At 42.0% G+C, this 27,081-nt stretch overlaps 1 protein-coding gene across 2 annotated transcripts in view; it reads right to left on the bottom strand.

The window, feature by feature from the left end:
- Nucleotides 1–27,081, bottom strand: part of NCALD (neurocalcin delta) — a 341,169-nt gene that overhangs the window by 131,513 nt on the left and 182,575 nt on the right. The window contains exon 4 of one of the 2 annotated variants that reach the window (XM_028533999.2): nucleotides 8,640–8,742. The exons of the other annotated variant lie outside the window; for it this stretch is intronic. The gene's annotated coding sequence lies outside the window, so the exon portion shown is untranslated. The remainder of the gene's footprint in view (nucleotides 1–8,639; nucleotides 8,743–27,081) is intronic. 2 annotated transcript variants of the gene reach the window in all.

Here is a 27,081-nt window from a genome sequence, read left to right on the forward strand (position 1 = left end):
CTCCTTCTAGCACCTTCTGGCTCTGGAGCAGAGCCATGTAAGTATTTGCAAGAGTCTTCAATTGCTCACCTCCACCACCCCCACCCCCCAATTAAAAGAAAGCAAATACCACCATTTGTAAATGGCAAAAGAAGCTGACTCCAGAGGGCACCCGTAGGATCTGTATTCGCTGCTTTTAAATTTCCGAGGAAGCCACTGATCTAATAAAGCTAGAAATAACCAAATTTCAGATTCCTATAACATCAAACTGTTACTAATTATGGTTCTGGTCATGTGCCATATGTTTCCCAGAAATAACAAATGTTCCATCCATGGAAAAGTAAGTGGCTAATAAGGGTAGAAAAACATATATAGTAAATGTCCTTGTTTTTCTTGGCTGTTAACTTTAATATAATGAAACATTCAATGAAAAAAATATGAACATTCAACTGCAACTACTTCTACACTCCAGAAAGACTCTTGAACTACTGAAAGTTAGAAATCTATTTTCAAATAGCATTGTCAAGCAATTTCTTTGGAATCTTACATTTTAAAGTTTGAAAAATGTAACTCAGTTCTCAGTGTTTTTCCCAGTAGAAATTACAGTGATAGATGTTAAACTAACTCCATGTGATTCTCATTTTCAGAAACACAATTTTAGACTGCTTAAGAGTGTCAATGTATCCCCTTGGGTTGCATTAAAAAAAAGCCATTTTAGCTTTAAATATAGCTTTTTTGTGTGGGCTGCTTTTTTTTCTACTAGGAACACATTTCCCTGAGATAATTTCTCAATCTTGCTATTTAACAGGCAAAATGCTTTAGATTTTTAAAAATATCCCTTTATTTTATTTAAATATGACTTAAGTGGATTTTTGCAACTATCTCATGAAAGTAAATGAATTATTAATCAAGTGACTGTCATTTACAAAGGCCAGACCAGCACTGGGAAGCTGGAGGTGTGGCTTATTTCAGTACATTTTATACTAAAGAGCACATATCTTTAAAATAAATCAGTCTGATACTCTCATTCATCCCTATTTTCTGATGTTGATAAAATATGATAATCCAACAAATTCACAACTATCAACAACCAAACCTAAACAAAAACAAAAACAAAAACAAACTAAGCAAACAGCCAGAACAGGAACAGATTCACAGAAATGGAGATCACGTGGAGGGTTATCAGCAGGGAAGGGATGGGGGGAGAATGGGAGGAAAGGTACAGGGAATAGAAGCATAAATAGTACGGACGAAACAGACAGGGGGAGGTTAAGAATAGAATAGGAAATGGAGAAGCCAAAGAACTTATGTGTATGACCCATGGACATGAACTAAGGTCGGGGAATGCTGGTGAGAGGAGGGGTACAGGGTAGAGGGAAATAAAGGGGAGAGAAAAATGAGATGACTGTAATAGTATAATCAATAAAATATATTTTTTAAAAAGACATATAATCCTGTCCATGTTAAAAAGTGATCGAGATCTGATCCAAGCTACTTTGGAGACAGGTCCTATTTATCCACAGTGCGATCGTACTGCCTGCACTAAGGGCACTTACTATGTGACAGGCAGAGCTGGGTGCTGAATTACAGGGCTAAAAGAGCAGACTAGGTCCTGTCCTCACGGAGCTTATAGTCTAGGGCGGTGCCGCTTACAGCGTGGTCTGTGGGCCAGCACTCCCCCATGAACTACTCCTTACCAGACTGCAACAGGACAGGTCATTGTGCAGACAATCCTACCGTGACTCGGCATCGCTGCCACACCCAGCATGTGATCACGTGGATCCATCTCGCCTCACCGGACAACTGCCAAACTTGCACCATGAATTTGACGCGGCAGAATCAAAGGACTGGTCAGGACAGGAGGACATGTATTGGCTGTGTCAAACTGGAAATTTAAAACAATCTACTCCTTCCAATACCTAGTTTAAGAAGCACTAGTCTAGGAAAGGGAGAGGAGCGGGGAGAGAGGGGGAGGGAGGAGAGGGAGCAAGAGAGTTTCATTCCAGGTGAGAAATCTGAAAAAAGTTTCATGGAAGAAATGATTCTTTTTTTTAATGTTAGGATCTTAGAAGTTCAATATATATTACCAGCTGCTGCTTTGAAGAGAATCCAACATAGAAAAGGCTTAAGCTGTTGATCAATAGAATCAGAAGGGACTTGATTTTCCTTTGTCCCTCTGTTTCCCATGAATTAAACGGGTAATCAAAGGAAGAGATAGAAGGAAGTTATCAAAGGAAGGAAGAGATCAAAGGAAGTTATTTCACTTAGCATAACGCTCTCCAGGTTATGCATTCATCCAAGCTGTTGCAAAAGTAAGATTTCCTTCATTTTAATGGCTGAGTAGTATTCCATTATGCAAATGTACCACTACTATTTTATCCACTCATCTACTGATGGACACTTGGGCTGCTCCCAAATCTAGGCTATCGTAAATAACACTGCAATGAACGTAGGTAGGGGTGCTTACTTTCTGCACATATAGTAAAATTGGAATGATACAGAGAAAAAGTAATTCTTGAGCACAGATTGAGATTTAAGAAGTAGAGACAACAGGATTAGGAAAATGAAGGCAGAAAAGTACCAGAACGTCCTGGGCCACCGGGTTCATTGCAGTTGGAGCGTGACATGGGGGTGGGGCCAACGGGAGTAAAGGAGATAAATGTGAAAGGTCAAGGGCAGCCAGCTAGCAGGGGACTTCTAATGCCATGGAAAAGAATTAGAACTTTATTTCTGAGACAACTGCAAGTTCTTAAATATTCCTGAACATGATAGTGACATGAACCAAAGTAATATTGGTCTCAATATGTAACACTTTGAAGTAAGGGGCCTACGGGGCCTTTAGGTGAAGTAAATAATAATAGTAAAAAGGAATTTTTAAAAATAGTTATTCCAGTGGTGTCTTATGTTAGTCATATTTCTAAGTAAACTCAGGCAATCTTAAGTCTTCCCAGGTGCCACAGCGTAGTAAACTACCACTTGAGAAGATCTGATCCTGTATGATTGAAGTGAGTTTAAAATGTCATTTCTTAGCTTGTAGTACTTATCACATTTGTACAGGGAGAACACATATTCTTCATGTTTTCATGAACTCTGATTAAACCACAGAGACTACGGAACCTGAAACCAACATACCATTCTAGAAACTTACACTCTAATGTCAAGGACCACCCCCAAGGGACACAGGAGTGGCCCTTTTTTCTCTCTTGTTCTCTGCTTCCTATAAAACCAGAACTGAACTCATTAACTGCGCTTCATTTTAATTTCCTGTGTGTCACCAAAAAGCTATTAATCCTTGCAGCCGACCACCTGGGAGTGTTTGCCAGCATTCAGATTTTCACAAATGTACCTTTAAAAAAATAGTTAAGCCACTAAGTAAGTTTTAAATGTGGAGGGTAAAACTTAATAAGCCGTTTAACAAATCAAACAGGGCTCGCAAAGGGTATGCCCTCTCCCCAAACAAAACAAACAAACATACAGACAAAAACAACAACGACGACGTATTACCATGTTAGAATTTCACACATTTGGCAGAGTAAAAATATGATTGATTATTTAGCCTTCTAATTCTGGTTTCCTAATTTTTTAAGTTGTGGTGTAGGAACTATGGAATTATAAAGAGGCCCTCCTGCTGATATGAAAGCTATGCATTTAGCATCGGCCGTGTCTGCAACACTACGACTGCAGTACAAAGCTCAGGCACAGTGCTGCAGGTCACTCATGGGCCATGATGCACTAAAGCAGAGGTTCTCAGCTTAGAGCGGTGCTGCCCCTCCCAGGAGACATTTGGCAATGGGTAGAGATGGATGCGGGGACACTACTGGCACCAGATCGCCACTGAACAATCTACACTGCATAGGACAGCCCCTCACAACAGAATGATCTGGTCCCAAGTGTCAACGGTGTTACAGTTGGGAAGCCCTGTACCAAATAAAGAATCACATGGACAGCATTTCCATCCTCCCTCTTGGCATATGTGAAAATCACTTTAACTCATGCAATCTGAAAATCAGAAACAAGGAAGTCCCTGAAGATTGAAACAGATCATTAACCCTGGCTTGTGTGGATCAGTGGATTGAGCGCTGGCCTGCGAACCAAGGGGTCACTAGTTCGATTCCCAGTCAGGGCACATGCCTAGGTAGTGGGCTGGGCCCCCAGTGGGTTGTGCACAAGAGGCAACCACACGTTGATGTTTCTCTCCCTCTCTTTCTCTCTCTCTCTTCTCCTCTAAAACTAAATAAATACTATTTTTTAAACAACAGGTCATTATTATGCCTCCTTTTGATACAATGAAGTACCCCCCAATTTTTGTAAGCAAGACCTGAAGGTGCCCCATACAGATTGAATTCCATCAATGGTACTGTGTTATATACAGATTCACAAACATTGTCCTCAGGACATGTTCAAGCAGATCTCCAGAAAGGGCAGGTCTGGGTGAAAACTCAAACAAGGATCCAGATATGTAGTATTTTCGGAGCTGTAAGTCACTGATGATGTTAAGATGCATCATCAGCTAAGTAACAGCTTTTGGGGATGTGGCAAAGGAATCCCTCTACTTAAACGTGAACATTGATTGTAAAATGTGAACCTTTTGTAGAGATAGTAAATATGCAAAATCTATATAGTATATTAAGTATGTGAGCAGATATACTAAGCTCTTTTTTCTAAAAAGGAATAGAAAAATAGATTAAGTGTATAAGAAGATATACTAAACTCTTTCTGTAAAAAGAACCAGAAAGACTGAAATACTCTCCCTGGGATCTTTCTCAATCCGTGTTAGTCTCAGCTATTTTTCACCTAAGTTTTTACACTGTCCCCTCAACCTGCCGCCCCCACTCCAGGAAGAGGCTGTGAGATGCAGGGTGGGTCGCAGTACCTCCACTAGCTCCTCAGAAACAGAACGAACTAACACAAACTTCACAGGTTCCCTCTATTGTCCTCTCTTGGGATTTCTCCAAGTCTTTGACTATGCATTGAGTACTGCACAAAACAGCTGTCCTAGCACCACTAGAGCGTATGACTTCATGTAACTAAACAAAGAAATAAATGCGCTTAGACGCAATACATACAATACTTGAAATTATTTTTAAATTCCATCTAAAAGCCAGTGACACCAATTACACATAAAGAAAAAATTACTATAAAACCTATATATTTGCCTATTGGCATATTATCTGCTTGTTCCAGTGGAAGTTAAAATCCATGTGAACGGGGATTTTGTCTGTGTTTAAACGAGTGAGTGAATGAATGAGTGAATTTTTCTTCCAAACAGCAGAGTCATTATGCAACTGCAGACTTCTTTAATTCTCACACTAATGACAGGCAGCAACAGGACTCACTTCATGTTATGAACTATACACGTCCATTCACTCATTCCCTACTGAGTCTCTCATGACCTGCCCCTGCCACCCCTCCAGTTTTCCCTCACATCACGCCCCCATTGCTCCCAGCAACGCTGGCCTCGGTTCAGTTCCCAGGAAGCTCCACGCTCTTCTGTCTCAGAGCCTCTGCCCAGAGCATCCTCCTCTCCATCCCCAGCCCCTTCAAATTTCTGCAGGAGGATTCCCTGCTCACCACTTAAACCAGGTATCGTGCCTGAGTTGGATAGTTTCATAGTTTCTCATGTTTGGTTTGGTCTGGTTTTCATTACAGGACCTATCACAGGTGTAAAATATATTTGTGGAATAATTATTTGCTTGATGTCTCGCCCCACCCCATACCCCTTGCTGTAGGCAGAACCACATCTGCCTGGCTCCCCATTCACAGCTCCATCGTCTAGCACGGCACCTGTCAGATCGCAAGCACTCAACCAGTATTTATTGAATGAATACATGCATTGTGTTTCCAGGAGCACAATCTGTTACCAAATATATGAGTCCATGTATTCTGTATGAATACGTGAGTACATGTCTATGAGTCCATGTTCTACTGTACCGTCCTTCCTCGGACTCAAGTTAGGTGCTTAATCAAACTTCCTGGTGAACTGAGACCATCATTTATCTACTGCAAGCTGCATTCTCGGAAGTCTACATGGCCCTAAAAGAACTTGTTGTAATATTGCTCAGAACTCAACTGCTTTCTATTCTGTTTTCAACATACTAATAAAAAAGCAGTTTGCTTTTTTTCTTTTTCTCACTTAATTTATTAGTTGTTCTGGCATTAAGAACATAGCCGGGTGGAAAATGGTGGTCAGGAAATCAATTATTTGGATAATGAGCATTTACTTGTTCCTATGCCTGTATTTTAAAACCTCTGGAAACAGATTTTAATTATCCTCTAAGTATTTGGTGTCTCGTACTCACAGCCTCTGAGGTAATCTCTCCCCATTGCTGCTCCTGAGTGAAAGATGCTCTGTTTGACAAAATAGGAGCTTTTGTTAGAGAAGACTTTATGGAACACTGAAGATACAGAGTAGCAAACTCCTAAGCTAAGAGGATTAAGACAATATTTTTTTAAGAGGAGGAGCAGCAAGAAAGAGGTCTTTAATGCAGAGAACTGTAGAAAACCATAATTCTGTATAATCCCATGTAACTAAGGGGCCAGTCACATAGGAAGCCCTGGGGAAGAGCACGGAATTCTCGAGGATCCAGATAAACAACTGCAGCCCAAAGGAGCTAAAGAGAGACACCAAGACAACAGCAAATCTGAAATAATTATAAGCCTGAATTTTATTTGTATACTTCACCTTAAAATAGTTTCTTTACATACATCTTCCGTACCTATGGTTACCAGGACCTCTGTCACTAGGCAATTGTTATTCAAACGTGTGGAACCCTTCAAATAAAATTCCAGAAATCCCAGGAAATTGGGGCAGAAGCTGCTAACTGAAGCCACCCTCTCGAAAGCCTGAGACAGGAAGTTTAGCCCCCAGTAAAGGGGTCACCCTCATCCTGGCCTTGGTTGCTCCCTTCACAAGCTAACAGTAGTCAGACGGGGGCCCAATCACTGCCTCAGAGCCTTCCTGTCCATTTCTCATCCCAGTGGTCCTCCTTCGGGTCTGGCAGATGCTTCTGATCTGCAGCACGAAGTCTTGCAGCCTCTCCTTGTTCCACATAAACCAGAGGTGAAGCAGAGTGTATTTGGGGCTCACACGAGAAGGGCCTCCCCAGGGAGGGGTCACCCGTCCCTGAGATCACTGACAGAAGAGAGACTTGGGTGCTGGAGGAGGAGCAGAATGACCAGAGGCCAACAGCAGCCATACCGACCCCCTACACCTCCAGGTCACGGGAAAAGATTCTTACATTGAACTGCACTCCTGCTTTACTGTCTTTTGGCGCTTTCTTATTATTCTTCAGTTGAAATTAGAAAGATCCAAGAAACTAATGCAATGGCTATGACTGTATTCAGGGTTGTGACAGTCATAAGTAGTTCGACCAGAGCACTATCTATAAGAAGCAGCCTCTCAGGCTGCCTCATCCCTACCAACTCCAATGCACAATTCTGTCTTGGCCTCCAGCAGAAAGGCACTGGGCTGAGACTTAATTCTCGATGTCAAGAAGAGAGAGGAAAAACAACAAACTTTAGACTTTACTTAGCACAACTTCAAATATTTCTTTACTGTTCGACAGATCTCATTCAGAGGACTGACCTACCAAATCTGGAAAACAGACTTTTCACTTTCACTTTCTTATGACATTCAGGCGAGCCGTGTTGCTCAGCAGATAGTTACTAATAGGCCGTAGAGACTTGGAGGGGATAGAGGAAGTGGGACGAGTGAAGCACATTCATGTTTCCTTTTCTATCAACTTACCTCCCTCCTCCGCAATATCAGTAAAATACACAGCAAGGTTTGATTCTTGCCCATGTTTATTTTATTTCTGTCATTTGATCCTCATATAAAACTATTTGGCCAAGTAAATATTACATTAATTTTATGCTTCATTTACAAACAGCCCCCAAAATGTATTGCCAGGGCCTAAGCCATATACTTTGCTTCCAAATCTTGGTTGGCTCTCATCTGGGGCCAGGAGCATATTTTGAAAATATCCACAAAATTCATATACCAGGTTTCCCTTTCTGAAAAGCCAATTTCCTCAATATCCCAAGAGATGGCTTATGAGACCCACATCAACACACTGAGAAAGTAATAAGGTTCCTGTCTTAATAGAAAATGCACCGCTGTGGCCGCTGCCATCCGGATGATACTGCAGTAGAATTTCAGAAGGACCTTTTCTGAATTAGAAAACATCCCTTCCACTTGCTGCCCAGTATCCACTTAAATTCCCCACACCAAATGAGTAGATCGAGAAAGAAAGGAGGGGCAGGTACATGTACGTATTACCCATTTTTTTTTTGCCAGGAAGCAAGACAGGTTTTTAAATGATCAGTTATCTTGTTTTGTTTTTTTAAGTGAATTTCTTATACTCAAATAAGGTTTCTATGTAATCAGAGTCACCAGAGAAGGGAGCAGAATATTATAAAAATTTAGACCAGGGCCACAGTTTTCTTTCTCAGTAACATGAATTTATCAAGACTTAAAAATGGAAACGTATACCTCACGGCAAAACCTTAATGACAGATGTCAGCTAGCATATTCCATTCACCAAAGACCAAAACATAGAACCAGGCAACAGCCTCACTAGGAGGCAGTAACTTTGCATTCTGAGTCATAAGTTACACAGTTTGAAACTCAGGCATTCAGAGGGGTGAGAAAAGTAACTCACAGTACGCAGTCACGTGTAGCCTCAGGACTCGGAGCCTCCCACAGTATCGTGGCGGATTTTATCAGCGGCAGATTTTATCACCAGCGGCTCTGTGGCCCTGCAACTGAGACCACTCATAATCAATGAATATTTTACTTGCAGATTTGACAGCCCAGTTAAGCAGTTTACATAAGGCTGTTGCGTTTAATTCTTCTGTAGCTGCCTTTACAAACAGGAAACAGGAAACATCCCTCCAAGAACACTGACATATTTCAGTCTAATTGGTCTTTGTCTGTATCACAGCAGGTGATCGGTACAGTCCCCAAAACAGCAGGCTCATGTCCTGGCATTTCACACTCTAAAGTCTTTTAGACAGGTGTTATGCAAGCAATTTATTCTAGGGAGGAAGAGGCATTCTTAGTAACGTTCAAGCTTTATGGCCTTAATCCTGGAAGGACTATAAACTTCAGGATAAATTCATGTATATATACACACATGTAGGAATTATATATATAAAACTATGTAATATATAAAGTAATATATTATTTAAAATAATAAATAACATATTAAAATAATGTATATAACTTTTCCTGAAATATATAGAAACTACCATTCAGCAATCTTTTGGCTACGAATAACAGAAAACCCAACTCAAATTCACTGACACAAATAAATAACAAAAAAAAGAAAATATTTTGGTTCATTGAACTGTAGGGGGAAAACCCCAGATGCAGGGTTGGTTTGGGAAGCCCGAGGTTCACACTACCATTTGATTCTCTGCAGTTCTTCGGCACAGGTGTTCTCTGTAAATTGACTTGAACTCCCAGCTGCCTCCCCTCCTGGTACAAAAAATAAAGGCTACAGCAGCTGAAGACCACACATCCACCTTCCAAGGGGACAGTGTAGCATGCCGGCTGTCTAGGTCTGACAGAGTTGCTCAGACTGCCCACTGCTAAACCAGCCACCAAACTGTGCTGACTGGCTTTAAATTAAGCAAGGTTTATCCTTGGAGGTGAGGGTAGAATCATTCTGAAGAAAAATCTTGTGGAAAGACATTCAAGATACTGTGAGGAAGGGAAAGGGTGCAGGGGAAGAATACTGGGGAGAAAATCAACAAGTGTGCACAGAAACACCGTTCAGCAACAATCTGGATCTGGAGGTTGGTGCTGGAGGATGTGCACCCGGGAAAACACTAGCTCTGGGGCTGTCGGAAGATGCCTGAAACAGAAAGAACTGAGGTTCAAGAGATGACTACCCAAGTCTTTACATTCAGTCAAACTTCCGAGTCACAGTAGACTTGCTCTCTGAGAAAATAGCTCAGCATCTTTCCTCCTTGTTTACGAAATACATTTTATGGTATATCAAGTGCTCTGACATTTGATCTTCCATTTTGTCACCACTGAGGATCTATGTACAGCACTTCCTTGTATCTGGTACATCATGTCCGGCTACCAAGAAAAAATTGCCAGGCAGACCAAAGGGCAAGAAACACAATTGGAAGAGACAGAGCAAGCATCAGAACCATACATGGCAGGGAAGTTGGAATTAAAAGATGATGAACTCGCATGACGGCTGGAATAATTTACTGAGCCAAAAGTCAAGGCAGAGTCACAGCCAAAAATCAATTCCGGAGGGATTAAAGACTTCATTGTGAAAAGCAAAATGTTAAAACTTGAAGAAAAAAAAACCATCTTTCTGGTCTCTGAATGGGAAAGGAATTCTTAAGGCACAGAAGTGTTAATCATAAAAGGAAAGGCTGACTATTTTCTTACTGTAATATTCAGATCCATTTATCAAAAGAAAACAAAAGATGTGCCAATATCTGAGACCAGTTTGCAACACGTAAAATCAATAAAAGACCGGTATTCAGGTCATATAAAGAAATGTGACAGATCAGTAAGAGAAAGACAACACAATAGAAAAATGAGCAAGAGATCTGACACACTGTTCCAGAGGAGAAAATTACAAATGGCAAATGAACATAGAAAAAGGGGAACAACCTCACTGGTAATCAGAAAAGTGCAAATTAAACTGATGGTGGGAGTATAAGTTCACACAAACACTTGCAAACAATTTAACCTCATCTCATGAATCTTACCAAGATGAATGTTTACATATCCTCCAATTGAGCAACCCCACCCCCCACCTTTATTCTCCAGAGAAACTTGTATATTTGCACGGGAAGACACACACAAAGTGTTTTAACAGCTCTACTCAAAATAGCAAAAAGCCGTATTTAACGCAAATGCCCACTGACAGGAGAGCAAATGAACTGAGTCACAATGATCCGATAAAATATTAGACAACAGGGAAAAATCAATAAATCACAGCTGTATGCAACAGCTTAGATGAACCTTAGAAATCTAATGAATGTAAAAAAAAGCAAGTATCAGGTAACTACATACAAATGATGCCAGTTTTTAGTAAATGAAGCTCAAGATCAGCAAAACCTAAGAATATTTTTGTTTCAGCAAACACATGTGTGATACTCTTTTTTTACAGTTCTATAATCATTTTATCACATGGAGACTTCACGTAGCCTCCACTGTAATCAAGACACAGAACTGCCCCTTACTGCACAGAACTCCTTCTTACCGCCATTCTGTACTCACAGTCATCCCTCTGCCCCAGCCCTATCCCTAGACAGCACTGACCTGTTCTCCATCTTTTGGTCATTTCTAGAATGGTGATCAGTTGAACCATACATTATGTGGCTTTTTGATATTGGCATTTTTGTTCATTTGTTTGTTTGTTTACTCAGCATAATGCTCTCAAGATCTACCTAAGTTGTTGCATCCCCCAGTGTTGTCTTCTTTTATTGCTGAAGAATATTCTGTGGCTTGAATGTATCACAGTTTCTTTGACCACCATTGTACGGCATTTTAGTTGTTTTGGGCTATTACAAATAAATCTTCCAGGAGAAACTGCACACAGGGTTTTTTTTGTGTGTGTGGATATACATTTTTATTTCTCTGGGATAAATCACAAGAGGGTGATGCTGGGTCATATGATAGATTTATGTTCAGTTTTTTAAAAACTGCCCAACTCTGGGACAACTGTAATGGCATAATAAATAAAATATAATGTAAAAAAACCTGCCCAACTATTTCTTAGAGTGACTATACCATTTTAACCATCAGTGTATGAGAGATTCAGTTTTTCTGCATCCTTGTCAGCATATGGCATCCTTGCTATTTTCTATTTTAGTTTTTCTAATGAGTGTGTAGAGATAGCTCATCATGGTCTTCATTTGCATTTCCCTAATAGCTAGTGGTGTTAATAGCTAGTAGTGGTTATCTTTTCATGTGCTGATTTGCCATCTATATATTCTTTTCAGTAGAATGTCTCCTTATATATTTTTTTTGCTTATTCTCTAATAGAATTGTTTCCTTTTTAACGGTTGAGTTTTGAGTCCTTTGTACAATGTAAATATGAGTCTTTCATCAGGTATGTGTTTTGCAAATATTTTCTTTAAGTCTGTAGCTTATCTTTTCATCTCCTTCAGAGTCATTCATGGGACAAATATTTTTAATTTGCATAAAGTCCAATTTATTTATTTTTTCTTTTAGAGATCATGTCTCTGATACCATGTTTTAAGAACTTGCATGGAGGAAGCTTCTAAAGTTTTCTCTTACACTTCATCTAAAAGTTTCATAGTTTATGTTTTACATTTAAATCTACAATCTATTTTGTGCTGTACAAGGTGTTTTTGTTGTTTGTTTGTTTTGCCCATGGATACCCAATCGCTCCAGCACCATCTGCTGAAAAAAAATAAAATGTCTTTCCTCCACTGAATTGCTTTGGATAGTTGTCAAAAATCAGTTGGCTCTGCTTATATGTGGCTATCTCCAGGTTCTGTATTTTGTTCCATTCATCTGTGCCTCTCCCTCTGCTAATTCTCCACGGTCTCGACTACTGTAGCTATATAATGTGTCTTGAAATCAGTAGATCAATTCCTCCTACTTTATTCTTCTTTTTCAAAATTGTTAGACATCCTATTGCACCTTTTTTCCCTTTTCATATACATTTTCAGAATAATCTTGTCTGTATCTAAAAAACTCTTTGCTGAAATTATTATAACAATTACATTAAAAGTGCATATCAATTTGGGGACAACCGATGTCTTTACTATGCTGAATCTTCCAATTTATAAGTACAGTATGTCACTCCATGTATTTAGAACTTCTTTGATTCCTTTCACTGGCATTTTGCAGTTTTGAACATACAAACTGTGTGCATGTTTTGTTAGGTTTACACATAAGTATTTCATGTTTTGAGCAATTATAAGTGACACTGTATATTTAATTTCAGCATCCATGTATACATTGCTAGCATATGGAAATACATAGGGAGGATTTTTTGTAGATTCCATTGGATTTTTCTAGCAGACCTCACGGCATCTGCAAAGAACAGCTCCGTTCCTTTCTGGTCTGTACGCCTTCTGGTTTCTCTCCTTTATCTCACTGTGTAGAATTTCCAGTACTTGATAGATGCAGGTCTTTTATAAACATTCTGTATCAGTTTCAGGAAGTTCTTCTCTACTATTTTTCTGAGAGGTTTTTTTTAAAAAAAAAGTCATGAATAGCTAGTTGAATTTTGTCAAATGATTATTCTCCTTCAATTAGTGCAGCTGCAATTTTTTTAGATTGTTTATATGGTGGACTATATTGATTGCTTTTCAATTAAGTAAATAGCCTTGCATCCCCAGAATAAACCCCATTTTGTTGTGGTATATAACTATTTTCATATTCAATATATTGCTGAATGCTGTGTGACAATACTTTGTTATGGAAAACTTGAGAGTCATGTTGTTGTCCCATGGGGCACTGTCTTTTTCGAGTTGTGGTGTCAGAGTAGCTTTATAAAATGAATTGGGAATTATTCCCTCCTCTTCTATTTTCCGGAAGAGATTTATAGGATTAATACTTAATTCTTCTCTAAATATTTGGTAGAATTTTCCAGGGTAACTCTTTGGGTCTGCCAATTGTCTGTTTGGGGAGTTCTAAGTTACTAACTTAATTTCCTTAGTTATACAGCTATTCATATTATTTTATATGGTGAGTTATGGTATTTCGTGCTTGCTGGGAAATTGTCCCATTTTATATAAGTTGTGAAACTCCATCGTGGAGAGTTTTCTGTAAAAACTCCCTTGTGACCCTTTTGATGTCTGCCAGTCTGCCCTGATGTTACATTTTGGATTCCAGCTCGGTGATTTGTGTCTGTTCTCTTCTCCACAGTGCTGCTGGAGGTTTTTCAGCTGTTGGTTTTTTCAGAGAATGAGTTTTTTGTTTGATCTACTTTCTCTACTGTTTTTCTCTTGTCAATTTTATTGACCTCTGTTCTTTATGAGGTCCTTCCTGATACTTCCTTTGGGTTTATTTTGCTCTTGTTCTCTAGTTTCTTAGAAAACTAGTTTCTGGAGCAGAGAACTTGTATTATTGATTTGAGACTTTCCCTCTTTTCTAATCTAAGTATTTAGTGCTATACATTTTCCTCCCAATTTGAATTCTTTTAAATCTGAAGAGGTTTGATTTATGGTTTATCTTGGTGTATATTTTGTGGTGCCTGAAAAGCATGTCCTTTCTGCTGCTGTTGGTGGATTCTATCAACGGGAGCTGGATCGGTGTTCCTGTGTTCTCTGCACTTGTTGGTCCTCCGTTCAGCTGTCGAGGGAGCGGTGCTGAAGTTTCCAGTTCTAACTGCAGATGTGTTCATTTCTTCAGTCTCATCAGTTTTTATCCCACGTATTTTCCTCTGTTGTTTGGTACATATTACGGAAGTGCATGCAAAGTATGTACATTCGCCGCGTAGGTACATTCCAGCGGATCGACCCTCTCACCATTCATTACGTGATGTCTCTCCACGGCCCCGGCGGCCTTTTTCGTTTCCTTGCTCCGAAGTCTTCCGTACCCCACTTTCAATACCGCCCCTCCTTCTAGCTTTAGATGAATGTTTGCTTCGTAAATCTTTTTGCATCTTTTAACTTTCACCCTCTTCTATTATTACAATTTAAGGCAGTTTTTTTGTAGATAGAATGTGGTTGGATCATTTTTTTAATCCACTGTGTCAATCTGTCTTATATTTTGTATATTTAGACCATTTACACTTAAGTAATTACTGGTATATTTGGCCTAAGCCTGATGTTTTACTTTTTGTCTCGTTGTTCTCTATTTTCTCTTTCTTTATTTTCATTTCCAACCTCAGTGTGGGTACTCAGACATTTCTTAGAATTCCGTTTTTATTTATCTAGCTTTTTTAGTACAGTTTTTCAAATAGCTCTTTGTATAGCTTTTAAAAATCCTCATCAGAGGATGTGTTTTTTATTGCTTTTAGAGAGACAGGAAGTGGGGGGAGGGAGAGAGACATCAATGAGAGAGAAAGATGGGTTCGTTTCCTCCTGCGCGTGTGGACCAGGGACTGAAACTATGACTGGGTAAGTGCCCCCACAGGGAATCGAACCTGCAAAATTTTGGTGTATGGGACAACAGTCCAACCAACTGAGCCACCCAGCCAGGGCTGTCTAGCTTTGTTTAATGTTTGCTTTCCATATTACATTAAATGTACATAACTTACAAAAGCATATTGTTGTGGATATCATACCAGTTGAAATAAAATCCTTACCTCGCTCTCTATCCCTTTACTCTCCCTCGTCTATAAAATAATTTTCTTAAATATTTTCTCTACACACATTGACAGTCACATCAGTCAGTGTTATAATTTTTTCTTCAATCATTACATACAGTTTGGATCACTTAGGAAAAGGAAAGTTAATTGTGTGTACTTCCATGTTTTACTCTTTGCATTATTCTTTCTTTCTCCTGGCATTTTAAGGTTCCCTCTTGTATTGCTTCATTTTTTAGAGAACTTCCTTTAGCTATTGCTTTCACATAAGTCTGCTGGGGACAAATTTCTAGGTTTTCCTTCAGCTGAGAATGCCATGCTCTCTCCTTCTTTCCTGAAGGATGTTTTCCCCGGATTTAGAATTCTGAGTTGACGGCTCTTTTCTTTCAGCATTTAAAACACAGTCTGCCACTTCCTCTGGCCTCCGTGGTTTCTGAGGAGAAAGCCCCTCTCCTTCTAATAGATTCGCCCCTGCAGATCAGTTCTTGTTTTTTTCTCTTGCTGCTTTTAAAATCGTTTCTGTGACATTATTTTTCAGAAGTCTGACTGCTATGTGCCTGAGTGTGGGCTTCTTTGGGTTAATCCTGTTAGGTGTTCACTCAGCTTCTCGATGCTACAGGTTTGTGTCTTCTGTCACATCTGAGAAGCTTCCAGCCATCGTTTCTTCAAACACTCTTTCAACCTTGTCCTCTCTCTCTCCTTCCAGGGTGTCGGTGACACGCGTTAGCCAATTTCCATGTCCCCATAGGTCCCCTGAGGTTTTGTCCTTTTTGTTTTTTTCCGCTTTCAGTCTATTTTCTCTGTCATTTGGATAGGGTCAGTCCTGAATTTTATCTACAACTTCACTGATTCTTTTCTCTGTCCCCTTCATTTTACTGCGGAGCCCATTCGTTGAATTCTTGTTGACTTCCTTTATTATCAAAAAGATAGTAAGATTTAAAAAGATGACAAAAATCAAGGCAAAACTTTTTTCTTCAGCTGCAAAAAGAAACAACTCTCTTCTGCTTTCTAATCCACGAATACGTTAATAAGCAGGCAGGGGGTCCGATGGCCACGCTGACCCTTGTGACGCACATTTGGACTGGCCTTGCTTCCACTCAGTGGCCCTTTGTGAGGACACATCCCCAGGAGCTTCTCTCCAGGGCAACGAGGCTGCTCTGGGCACGGTCGCCTCCAGGAGACAGGGCAGGCAGTTGAGGCAGGAACAAGCAGTGTTTCAGCATGAAGCCATCACTTCCTGGGCTACCATCCATCCTCTGGCCTCTTCAGTGCCACCCCACCTCTCGTTACGTCAGCCCTTCAGCTCACTCAGGTCCTAGAGTCTTGCATGGATTTTTATCTTTTTCTCTCACATCCTGTGGCTTTCTACTTATTTGCCTGGCTTCCAAATCACCCTGCGTGTGTTATGACCTCCATGCCTGTGTGGATTCTCTACCCCAGCTCCTTGACTAGGGCCCTGGACCTAATTAAACACCACCTAGATATGCTCATTTTCATCACCACTTGTATTGCCCTCCAATGCCAACGGAAGGCAGACTTTTTTTCTCTTCAGCCTGCGGGTGCGGGAGGTCAATTTGATAGGCCCACAGTCTCTCCTCTCTAGGAGATGCTCGTATCAGGCCACCAGCTGCTTGCTACACATGTTCCTTCCATCCCAAGCCCAGCACACAGAGGCAGGAAGAGAGATGGGTGCGAGGGCAGACGAACACTGAAAAGCTTGATAAATACTAACAAATACTAAAAATAGCTAAGCAGAAGTAGTCTACCTTTAGGAATTTCATTTGTTTCTCTGTATTACCGAGGATGCAGGTGAGAAGGAAGGCTGTGGAGAAGGGGCTGGAAGTGTCAGTGTTCTCTGGGCGTGGAGGCACCAAGAGCTTCCCCAGGCAGACGGCACCCACCCTGCCCCTCCCTGAGATCTGAATCTCTCTCCCTCTCCCTCTCCCTCTCCCTCTCTCTCTCTCTCTCTCTCTCTCTCTCAGCTTTCTCAGGCTTCTGCAGCCTGACAAATGGCTCTCTCCTTGTGCTGCAAATGAGGAAAAGAAGCTAAGAAACTGCAGGCTGCTTTGCTCCTCAACCTCATCCTCTCCTTCTGCAGAGCAGCCTGGCCATCTTTTGACCTAAGCTCCCAGAGAGCCGAAAGCGGCTAAAATCAGTGTGCATCACCTGTGCATCTGTGAGTCTCTGGTATGCTGGGTGTGATAGGGCAAAGCCATTAGCGCCCCATGACACAATCTGCATGGTATAGACAGGAATTCGCAGACTAGAGTTCTTCATGCCCCCAGAAATGCCCTCTGCTGGGCACTCTTGCTGTCCCCCACCCCACCGCCAGCACTAGGGGCATGGATAAATGACCCTGATCTTTTCATGGCCAGAGTCTCCTGGCTTAACAAAATAGAGGAGTGAAAGTCTGTTCAATTCTGTCTCTGTCATTTTCTCTTCCCCGGTGAGCCATTTAATGATGTTATGAATCAATACGGCTCTCGAGAGCTGGGGGAAGACACAACACGAGGGAGCAAAATGGTTCCCGCTTGGATGAATTATACCAACCTTCTGAGCTCTTGTCAGATCTGCACAATCAGAAAAGGCAGAATATTTTGTGTCTGAGTCTTCTTCTGTTGCCCTAATCCCTCCCCCATAAATGCAATCTCAATGCCATGGTCAGACAGCAAAAGGAAATAAAAAGCCTCCCTTGTTCTGCCACACTCTGAAAACCTGCACATCTTATCATCACCCCCTCTTTCCTTCATTACCAGGAGGAGGATGGAGCACCCACCAGGCAAAGGTTAACTTTCGTCCACTTTCCTCCACTTCCATCCTGATTGTCCCTCCCTCCATCACCCAGAGCTCACCCCGTCCCATCCCCATCACTCCTCTTGCATCTCCAGGATGCCACCTCTCTGGGCTCCTCTGCAAAGCTGGAGGACAGGCTCAGTCTCTCTAGCCTTGCAAGCCTGCCTTTTATTTGTTTACCCTTTACCATCCCATCTCCCTCCTTCTCTTCTTCATACTACCTAAAAGAAGGGTCTGCACTCATTATTTCCCTCTCCCTTACTTTATTTACTCCTTAACTCTATTGCAACTCATCCTCCATCTGCTTTCTCCAAAGTCCCTAATGATTCCCAAGTTGCCAAATGCAATGACCTCAACCTTTTTGCTCAGCCCTCCCAAAATCCACTCTGTCCTTGATTCCCTGATGGCACCATAGCTTAGCTTTCCTGGGATCTGTCTCTCCACTCCAGACTCTCCCACCATCTCCTCTTCTCCTGGCCATCCCATAACTACGGGCAATCCCCACCCTCTAGGGTTGCTCTGACCTAGCAAATAAAAACACAGAATGCCCAGGTAAATTTGAATTTCAGATCAAAAACAAATATTTTTTAGTAAAAGTATGTCCTAAATATCACACAGGGCATTCTTATTCTAAACGTGATACTTTGCCAACCTGAAATTCAATTTTAACTGAGCATCCTGTATTTTATCTGGCAGTGCTACCGCAGTTGTTTCTTCAGGGTTCATTTCCTCCAACTTCCTTCTGTATTGATGCTTCTATGCCCACAGCTTCAATAGTTATCTTTTGTCAGATAATTCCTAAATCTTCATTTCCAGCACCATCCCGCTCTCTCTCCCTCTCTTTCTCTCTCCCTTGCATTTCTCTGTTTTTCATTGGGTATTTTACAGAATCTTGAATTCATTTTATGTAAAACTAATCTTATTTTTGACCCTCAAATCTGCTCTTCTACCTGGCTTCTCTATTTTTATGAATGACTCCTCCAGCCTCCCAGCCACCTCAACTCCCAATCCAGGAGTGGCTGAACGTTCACGAGAGTCCCGTGAGGTTTGATCGCGTTCTTCTGTAGGAATGAGGAAATGAAGGCTCGCAGACGGAGACTGTAGACAACATTAAAGCCAGGCCGAAGCTTTCTGCTCCATCACGTTATCTCTCAAGAAGCTAACATTCTGAACATGGTTACAACACTTTCTGGCCTTCTTAACTTACATTTGCACAGAACCTCTCATATATAAAAATTTGTCAAATGTTTCATCTCATTTGAGGTGTATGATTCTCCTGGGAGGTAAAAAAATCTCATATTTAAGACGTGACAGTATGGACTCATCAATTCCAGTACATGGGTGAGGACATGCTCCGAAAGGTTAAGTAATGTAACCTAAGGTCCTCAGCTAATGAGTGGCAAAACTAGAATCAAAAAGTCAGATCATCCGACGTCTGGAGAGCTGTGCTTTTCATCCCACCTGTTCTGCCCCAGAGGAGCATCGCCAGCATAGGCAACTTTGACCAAGATCACCCATGTGCCCACCACAGTGAGCACCCCAGAGGGGGGATATCTGGGGAGCTAGAAGTCAGCACCCAGGAGAAGGGGACTGAGTATTGAGAACTAGCTCCTGATGAGGACAGTCTAGGAAAACAGGGGCACCAGAAGTAGGGAACGGTGTTGCCTCTAGGATGTTAGGAGACCTGGGAGGACGAAGCCGTGAAGAGGCACAGAAGGGAAGGCCCATCTCGGCCCGCTTTACCACTTTGCCAAGGACCGTTCCTCTTGGTGTGGGGAGCCATTGTAATTGTAATTTAAACAATTATAATTATAGCAACTACAATTATAATTAAAGCAACTTCCACTCAATCCCCAACCCCCTTTCGGGACTCCATGTTCCACGAAAGCAAAAGGAATTATTTCCAATGTCCAGTTCCCACTTGTCCCAGGTGTCACTGCCATGTCGTGATCAGGAGCAGCAGCGTCTGAACACAAGGCCCAGCAGAGACCACTCAGATGGAGAAGGAAGAGCAGACCAAAGTGAGGACAGGATGCAGGAGCAGGCAGAAGGGGCAGGAAGCATGCAGACATCGTTTCCATCCCAAATCTGCAGAGAAGAGGGCAAGCACCCCACTCTGGAAATAAATGAGAGCTCATGTTACTCCAGGCAACTTCTAAGGGGGCATCAGTGCACGTGAGAAGTCGCGCCTGGTGTTATATCTCTGCAATGAGATGCATAGCAGGCCCTTTCAAGCGTTTAATGTACTTGAATGCGCAGAAGTTTCACAGCTGGTCAAAAGCTCCTAAACGCTACATGCCTCTTTCACTGGGAGATGCCACACTGCACTGGGATCCCATAGGGCAGCCAGGCTTCCCCCGAATGAAGGGGCTCAGACTCTGACAACTTAACCACCCAAGAACAGAACCAATCTTGTAAACAGCAGGATGCAAGATGTAGACAAGAAGAGAAAGAAAACATGCAGCTTTTAAAGACCGTTGCTTTGGAGAAGGCCGATGGGGTGGGACTACGGTCATCTCCGAATATCATGGGACAGCAGAAGCCCAGAGAAGTGTGAAATCACAAGTCAGGTGGATTCGCCACGACCGAGTCCACTCTGCCAACTCACCCCTTCGGGCATCAGGCTTGATTCCGCAGACTTCTCTCCCAGTGTCCTATGTTTTGGGGGGTTTAATTTGTTTCTGTTTTGTTTGTTTGTCTTTCCTTTCATGCACAACCACCAGTATTTTCAAGGCTGTTGCAAGGCTGTTCCTAAGTCACATCTTTTTTCTTCTGTGACCCCACAAACAGTGCTGCTCCAGAGAACCACAGAGGTTTCCATCTTTCCTGGGACTGAATCATGTTCTTGCATATAGGGAAGATATGTTCACATACTTGTACTTAGTCTTTGTAAACCCTTTATATGATCATTCATGTCGTTGGATGTTGTGCAGCAAAAATCCAGCACCTTATATCTTTCAATCATCTTACTGATAATTAGGCACTGAGCATGTGCTCTCAACAGTGGCCTGGGGATAACAGGAATGAACTGTCAGCTCCTGGCTTGGAGGACCTCAGAGTCCAAGAGGAAGAGAGAGACTCAGAAATGATTACGAGAAGCGGTGAAGCAACCTTTCCCCCTCTGCCCTGTGGAGAGAATGTGCACCCAAGCAGGCTGCTTCCACAGCCAGAACGCTTCTGCAGGCCAGCTGACCAGGGGACTGGGTACCTGTGGCGAAGCCAGCACAGATACCAGACGGCGCTCATGGTCTTGGAGGAGGTGAGGACGTCCTCTTCCAGCAAGATCTCCTGCATCCGTCCCCACCCCATTACTGTCTTGCTCTATGTATCTGTTCTCAGCCTCTGACCTCCAAACTGTCTTGCTTGGATTTATAATCCTCCCTAGCTCTACACATTATATTAATGGCACTCTTGTCATATATATTTACTTTATGTGCTGAGAATGGTCCATACTTTAGCTCATTGAATTTTTATAGCATCTTTGGGATGGGCTTTGTTATCCTGGTGTCATAGGTGAAGAAAAGTTGCCTCAGAATATTTTAGAAACTTGTACAAGGCCACAGAACTGGTAAGTAAAAAAACTGAGAGTGGTACTCAGGATGTGTGATAAGAAAAGTTCTTAAACAGTACATCAGTCTGCCTCTGTGGGCACATGTAGGCCCTGCTGGGTTACTCGTACCATATGAACAGCAATCAACATTTGCATTCTTTTAATAATCCCCAGGCAAAGTGGACCTATGAGCAAGCAGCGTAGGCATCTACCTGTGTGGTGTGATTTAAGGGAGGCCAGACAAGGATGGATTAACAATATCTCCACCGTTGCCTATCATGGTGCCTGGAATTTCACCATTGGACGTGCATTCCTTTGGACCTGGAAGTCTTTCTGGTCTTCGGGATCGCTCCCGTAGAACATGCCTAGGAGGGATCATCCTCAGCTGAGACCTCAGTGAGGGTCAGGCCTTGGAGAATGAGTCCCCAGGGACACGCCTAAAAAGGAGCCCGGAACTCTGGGAATGGGCAGGTGGTTTTGAGAGGAGAGGGGGAGGTTCTAAAAGGAGTGGAGGATGTTTTGTTTGGCTCACCCCACCTCTGTGGCCCCCAGCTCTGGGCAAGACAGATGGGAGGCCCGTACTTCTCTTGATATGAGAAAACACTCTCTGGATCAGGTGTAAGAGTTGGAGGCACGAAGGAGGTGGCAGGCGCTCATCGAGTGCCGAGGATCCTGAGCACTGTGGAGCCATAAGAGACAAAAAGACAGGATCCTTGACCTCAAAGAGCTTACAGTCTCTGTGGAGAAAAAATATATATCGATAGCAAACAATGGGTGAATAAGATAAGCAGAATGACCAAGCACAAAACACATGTATGACAGAGAACTCGGGAAAAGGAGAGCTCAGGGTGGGAGGAAGGAGGTGGTGTCGGCTTCCCCGGGGCCACAGGGCCCCAAGGACAGTACCAAATAAAGAGATATAACGAATAAGTCGGCGAACGTCTGTCATGCCAAGAGAAGACCCAGATGACCATGACCTACCGCCAGCACAGCACTCCCCAGCAAGGAAATCCGATTTGGACTTCATCACCATGATGCAAAATAAATAAATGTAGGATTTCAGTAATGGGTGAAAGTACCAGATTGATATATTAAGACACATGGAAAATAAATCTAATGAAACCATCAGGCAAATCTAAATCCTTCAACTCTTTCTGTGGGAAAGAGATCTGATGACTACCACAGGCCAACGACCTTGAAAGATTCCAAGACTTTCCGCTGGACTCAGCTCTGATAAAGAACGGCTTTATCCTGTGACCTTCCAACCAAAGACAAATGCTCTTCTTCTGCGCTTTCACTGAATACTCCCTCCCTTCGCAAGCAGGAAAGGTTACTTCTGTTTACTCTAACTTATGTTGTGTTCTTTAAAAAGATGCCTTTATTTAATTCTTACAAAGAAAACAACTATAAGGAAGAAAGGAAGCAAGCAAGCAAGCTTTGACCTTTATTTGCTAAAAGAGTTATTTTACCAATAGCTACAGATGATTATGTCCTCACTGCTCTGAATAAGCACCCTTTGTACCACTGGCATAAGAGAAACAAATGACCACAGCTTAAGGCTTAGTCTTGAGTGAGCAGAAGAAATATATAAATATATAATATGTAAGAAGAGACCTGAGAAAGGTGAAGGGTGAGGAAAGGTGAAGGGTGAGGAAGGAGTTGACCAAGAACTCCTTCCTTTCTTAATTGAATTACTGCAGCATAGATTCCCTTTGAATTTCAGCTCAGCTGCTAAGGAGCTACGTTTCCACAACCGGCCCATTTCCCTCAAGGTGGCTGCGCATCTGACACAGGAACGGCAAGGGTCTGTGATTTGCAGTCCCCGCCGTGGAGATGCACGGACACAGTGGTCGCAGTATCTGAACCAACAGCCAGGCTCAGACCCTCTCGAACAAAGAATGCCTGTGCTGCATTTCCAGATGTACATGGCAGCTTGGTTCATGCAGCTCCAGGGCCGAAAGTTAGCATTTCGGGGACATTTTGGTGTTCTAAGAACAATCAGGAAAAAATAACTATTTGAATTCATAAAAATCTCAGTGGGGATTATGATACTGTGACAAAATGCCAATACCAGTATTTCTGTTTTTAACATTTTATAAGAAAAGGATTCAGAATCCATGAAAAGAAATGGGTGAAAGTGAGTATTCAATATATTTTAAATAGATAAATTTATCATCATCATGTAAAATGCAAAAAAATACAACCTAAATATTATTACCCTATTCATAATTATTAGACAGAATTTTAAAACCTAAGTATTAAAAAAGTAAACATTCTCAAAAATGGAAAACACAGTAAGTCATGAGCCCTAGCAAGTGTGGCTCAGTTGGTTGGGGGATCATCCCATGACTGAGCTGTTGGCTGTGGGTTCGATTCTCAGTCAGGGCACATACCTACATTGCCCATTTGATCCCAGTCTGGGCGCATGCAGGAGGCAACCCATGTTTCTCTCTCACATCAATGTTTCTCTCTGTCCCTCTCCCCCTTCCTCTCTTTCTAAAAGCAATGAAAGTATGTCCTCAGGTAAGGATTTAAGAAAAAATTATGTCATGAACAGTTTAAGATATGACTATTTTATTTAAACTTTTATAAGGAAGCTTCTTAAAGTGTATAAATGTTATTGCCATCAAATTGAGAACACATTTTGGTGCAAATATCTTCACTGCTAAAAACAAAAACAAAACACTAGTCAGGACAGTGCTGATGTCCTAATGGGCTATCTCCAATATTTTTCTCTGACTTCTTCATCTTCAAATAATCAGAACTCATACTGGATAACTTTGAGGAGGAATAGTTTACATATAATCATGTGGGGGAAGGAGTAGGAGAGAGGGGCAGGGATGAAATAAATTATTTACCTCGAGCCTCAGTTTGCCTGAAAGCAAGAAGCAAGCATTCTCTACCTGCCTTCCTCATCTGTAGTTTGTTCGTGCACAGTGGCCATCCCAACGCCCAGCTGCCTGTGTCTGTTTCGAACCTGTCCCATTACAGCCAGCACGCCCTTAAGTGACCCTTAGTCAGTCACACCCTCACGCAATCTCTCACACAATCCCCTCCCCGAGAGTGCAGGCACAACCCCGACTTGTTTCCAGCCAGCAGAATGCAGCAACACCAAAAGGATAGTGGCTCCCTGAACAGGTCACCATATGGAAGACCCCATCCCAGTGGGATGGGGTGAGACATTCCCCTGCTGGCCTGAAGCTGCCACGTTGTAACGGGGCCTGTAAGAAGCGAGCAGCCACATGGACAGAAATGTGCACAACACCTAGCAGATGAGAACTCCCCAGGTGACACCCAGCAAGAAAACAGGGGACCTCAGTCCTACAAGCTCACCTGAATTCCGCCAACCACCACATGTTCTTAGAAGGAAAACTAAAACAAACAATAAAACCCAAAGTTCAAAAAGAAATGCAGCCCAGCCAAAATCTCGATGGCATCTTCATGAGCCCCCAAGTAGAGGACCCATCTAAAGCTGCACCCAGAGTCCTGATCCGTAGACACTGTGGGGTAACATTTAATTACATGTTGTTTCAGACCACTCGTTTGTACTAATTTGTTATGCTGTAATCTATAACTAATGCACACGTCATCCTCTGCTTGGAACTCCAATAACAAGTATCCTTGCAAAAAGGTTTTGTGTAGCCAGTTGTTATATTCTCCCTCCTTTTGCGGGCTGCAGAAATATCACAGAATGCTTTATAGATATGCACACCTTTATCCAAATCAAAGCTTTTAATGCAGAATATAATTCTCCATGTATGAGTCTCAAAACATAAATGAGTTCGTCAATTTTCAAAACACTATTATTTCACAGGTGCTCGAAAATTGGACGAGTATACCTCCAAACCAGTTTTTAAAAAGTGTGCACTTCATTGCTTTTAAATAAACTTTTGCTTTGCAAACAGTTCTAGATTTAGAGAAGTACTGTGAGGACAGTATAGCATTCCTGTATATTCCACACCCGGTTTCCACTATGAATAATATCTTACATTAGTATGGTACATTTTTCACAGTTAACAAACCAGTGCTGCTCCCTGATTATCCACTAAACTCCATACTTTATTCCTATTTCCTTATTTTTTACTTAGTGCCTTTTTCCTGTTCCAGGGTCTCGTCCAGGACACCACATAACAATTAGTTATCAGGTCACCTTAGGTTTGACTTGGTTGTCATACTTTCCCAGGCTTCCTTTGTTTTGGGATGACCTGGAGAGGTTTGAGGACCACAAGCCAGGCCTGATTTACAGGACGTGCTTCTATGAGAATCTGTCTTGTGTTTCTCTCCTCAGTAGACTGCGGTTATGTATTGCAGAGAGAAAGGCCACGGAGGCAACGTGCCATTGTCATCACGTCATACCGAGCACACCTGCTACCAACACCACACAGCACTGCCGATGCCAACCGGGGTCACCTGGTCTGAGGTGGTATTTGTCAGCTTGCCTACGGTTAGGCACTCTTTTATTCCTCTCTTTCTATTCTGTGCTCTTTGAAAAGGAGTCACTGTGTGCAGCCCCCATTTGGAGTAATGCTTTCCCTCCTAAAAACCAGAGTATTCCACATACATTCTTTGGAATTCTGCATGGGAGAGCTCTCCAGCCTCCTCAAATGTTTATCCAATCATTTACTTATATCAGTAGAGATATTTACAGTCTACTTTGGGTTATATCCCAATATGAATTTATTTACTTCATTGCTCAAAGTGTTCCAGCTTCGGCCGCTGGGAGCACTTTCTACCCTTGTGACTCACCCTATGTTGCACTCACCAGTGTTAATACACTATCGTGGTCTTTCTTTTAGCACCTCCTTACTCCCTGGCACTATATAAAATACTCCAGGCTCATCTTGCACATTTCTTGCCACAGTCTTAAATCAGCCATTTCTCCCAAGAGCTCTGGTTCCTTTTATCAGGGAACGGTCACTGGAAGCCAAGCCTTGAGTGGAAGGTTGTGTTTATTGTCACTGAAGTGTCTTTGCTTCTAGGCCAAACCAGTTTTTCAGTCTCTTATATGGGACCTTGGAGTGTCCCTGTATGCCAATTTATTTTAATTTATTCAACAAACATTTTTACAGACATTATTATGTGCCGGGCATTAATAAAACATTTAAAAATATTAACTCATTTAATCCTTGTGACAACTTGATAACAAGAAGATAGGTAGTATTAGTAGCCCCATTTTCTAGACAGAAACACAGAGGCCCTGAGAGGTTGGGACACGTGCACAGAACCGTGCAGCTGGGAAGCGGAAGGGCCGGGAACTGACGCCAAGCATCTCCGGATTTGGGGCACTAAGCATTGTACCACGTGGCCTCATGGTGGTGAGGACCTCACAAAGCATAAAATTGATGAATTAATTAATCTACCTACTTATTCTCTAACTACTATCTATTATGTGCTCATTAGGTGCCAAACTCTCTGCTAGATGTTAATTACTGCTTAATGCAATTTAAGATACTTCTTGGGCTGTGTCTCATTTAAAACAAAGGAAGCGGCTGTTGTAAA

Source organism: Phyllostomus discolor, chromosome 7 (genome assembly GCF_004126475.2).
Source record: "Phyllostomus discolor isolate MPI-MPIP mPhyDis1 chromosome 7, mPhyDis1.pri.v3, whole genome shotgun sequence".
NCBI lineage: Eukaryota > Metazoa > Chordata > Mammalia > Chiroptera > Phyllostomidae > Phyllostomus > Phyllostomus discolor.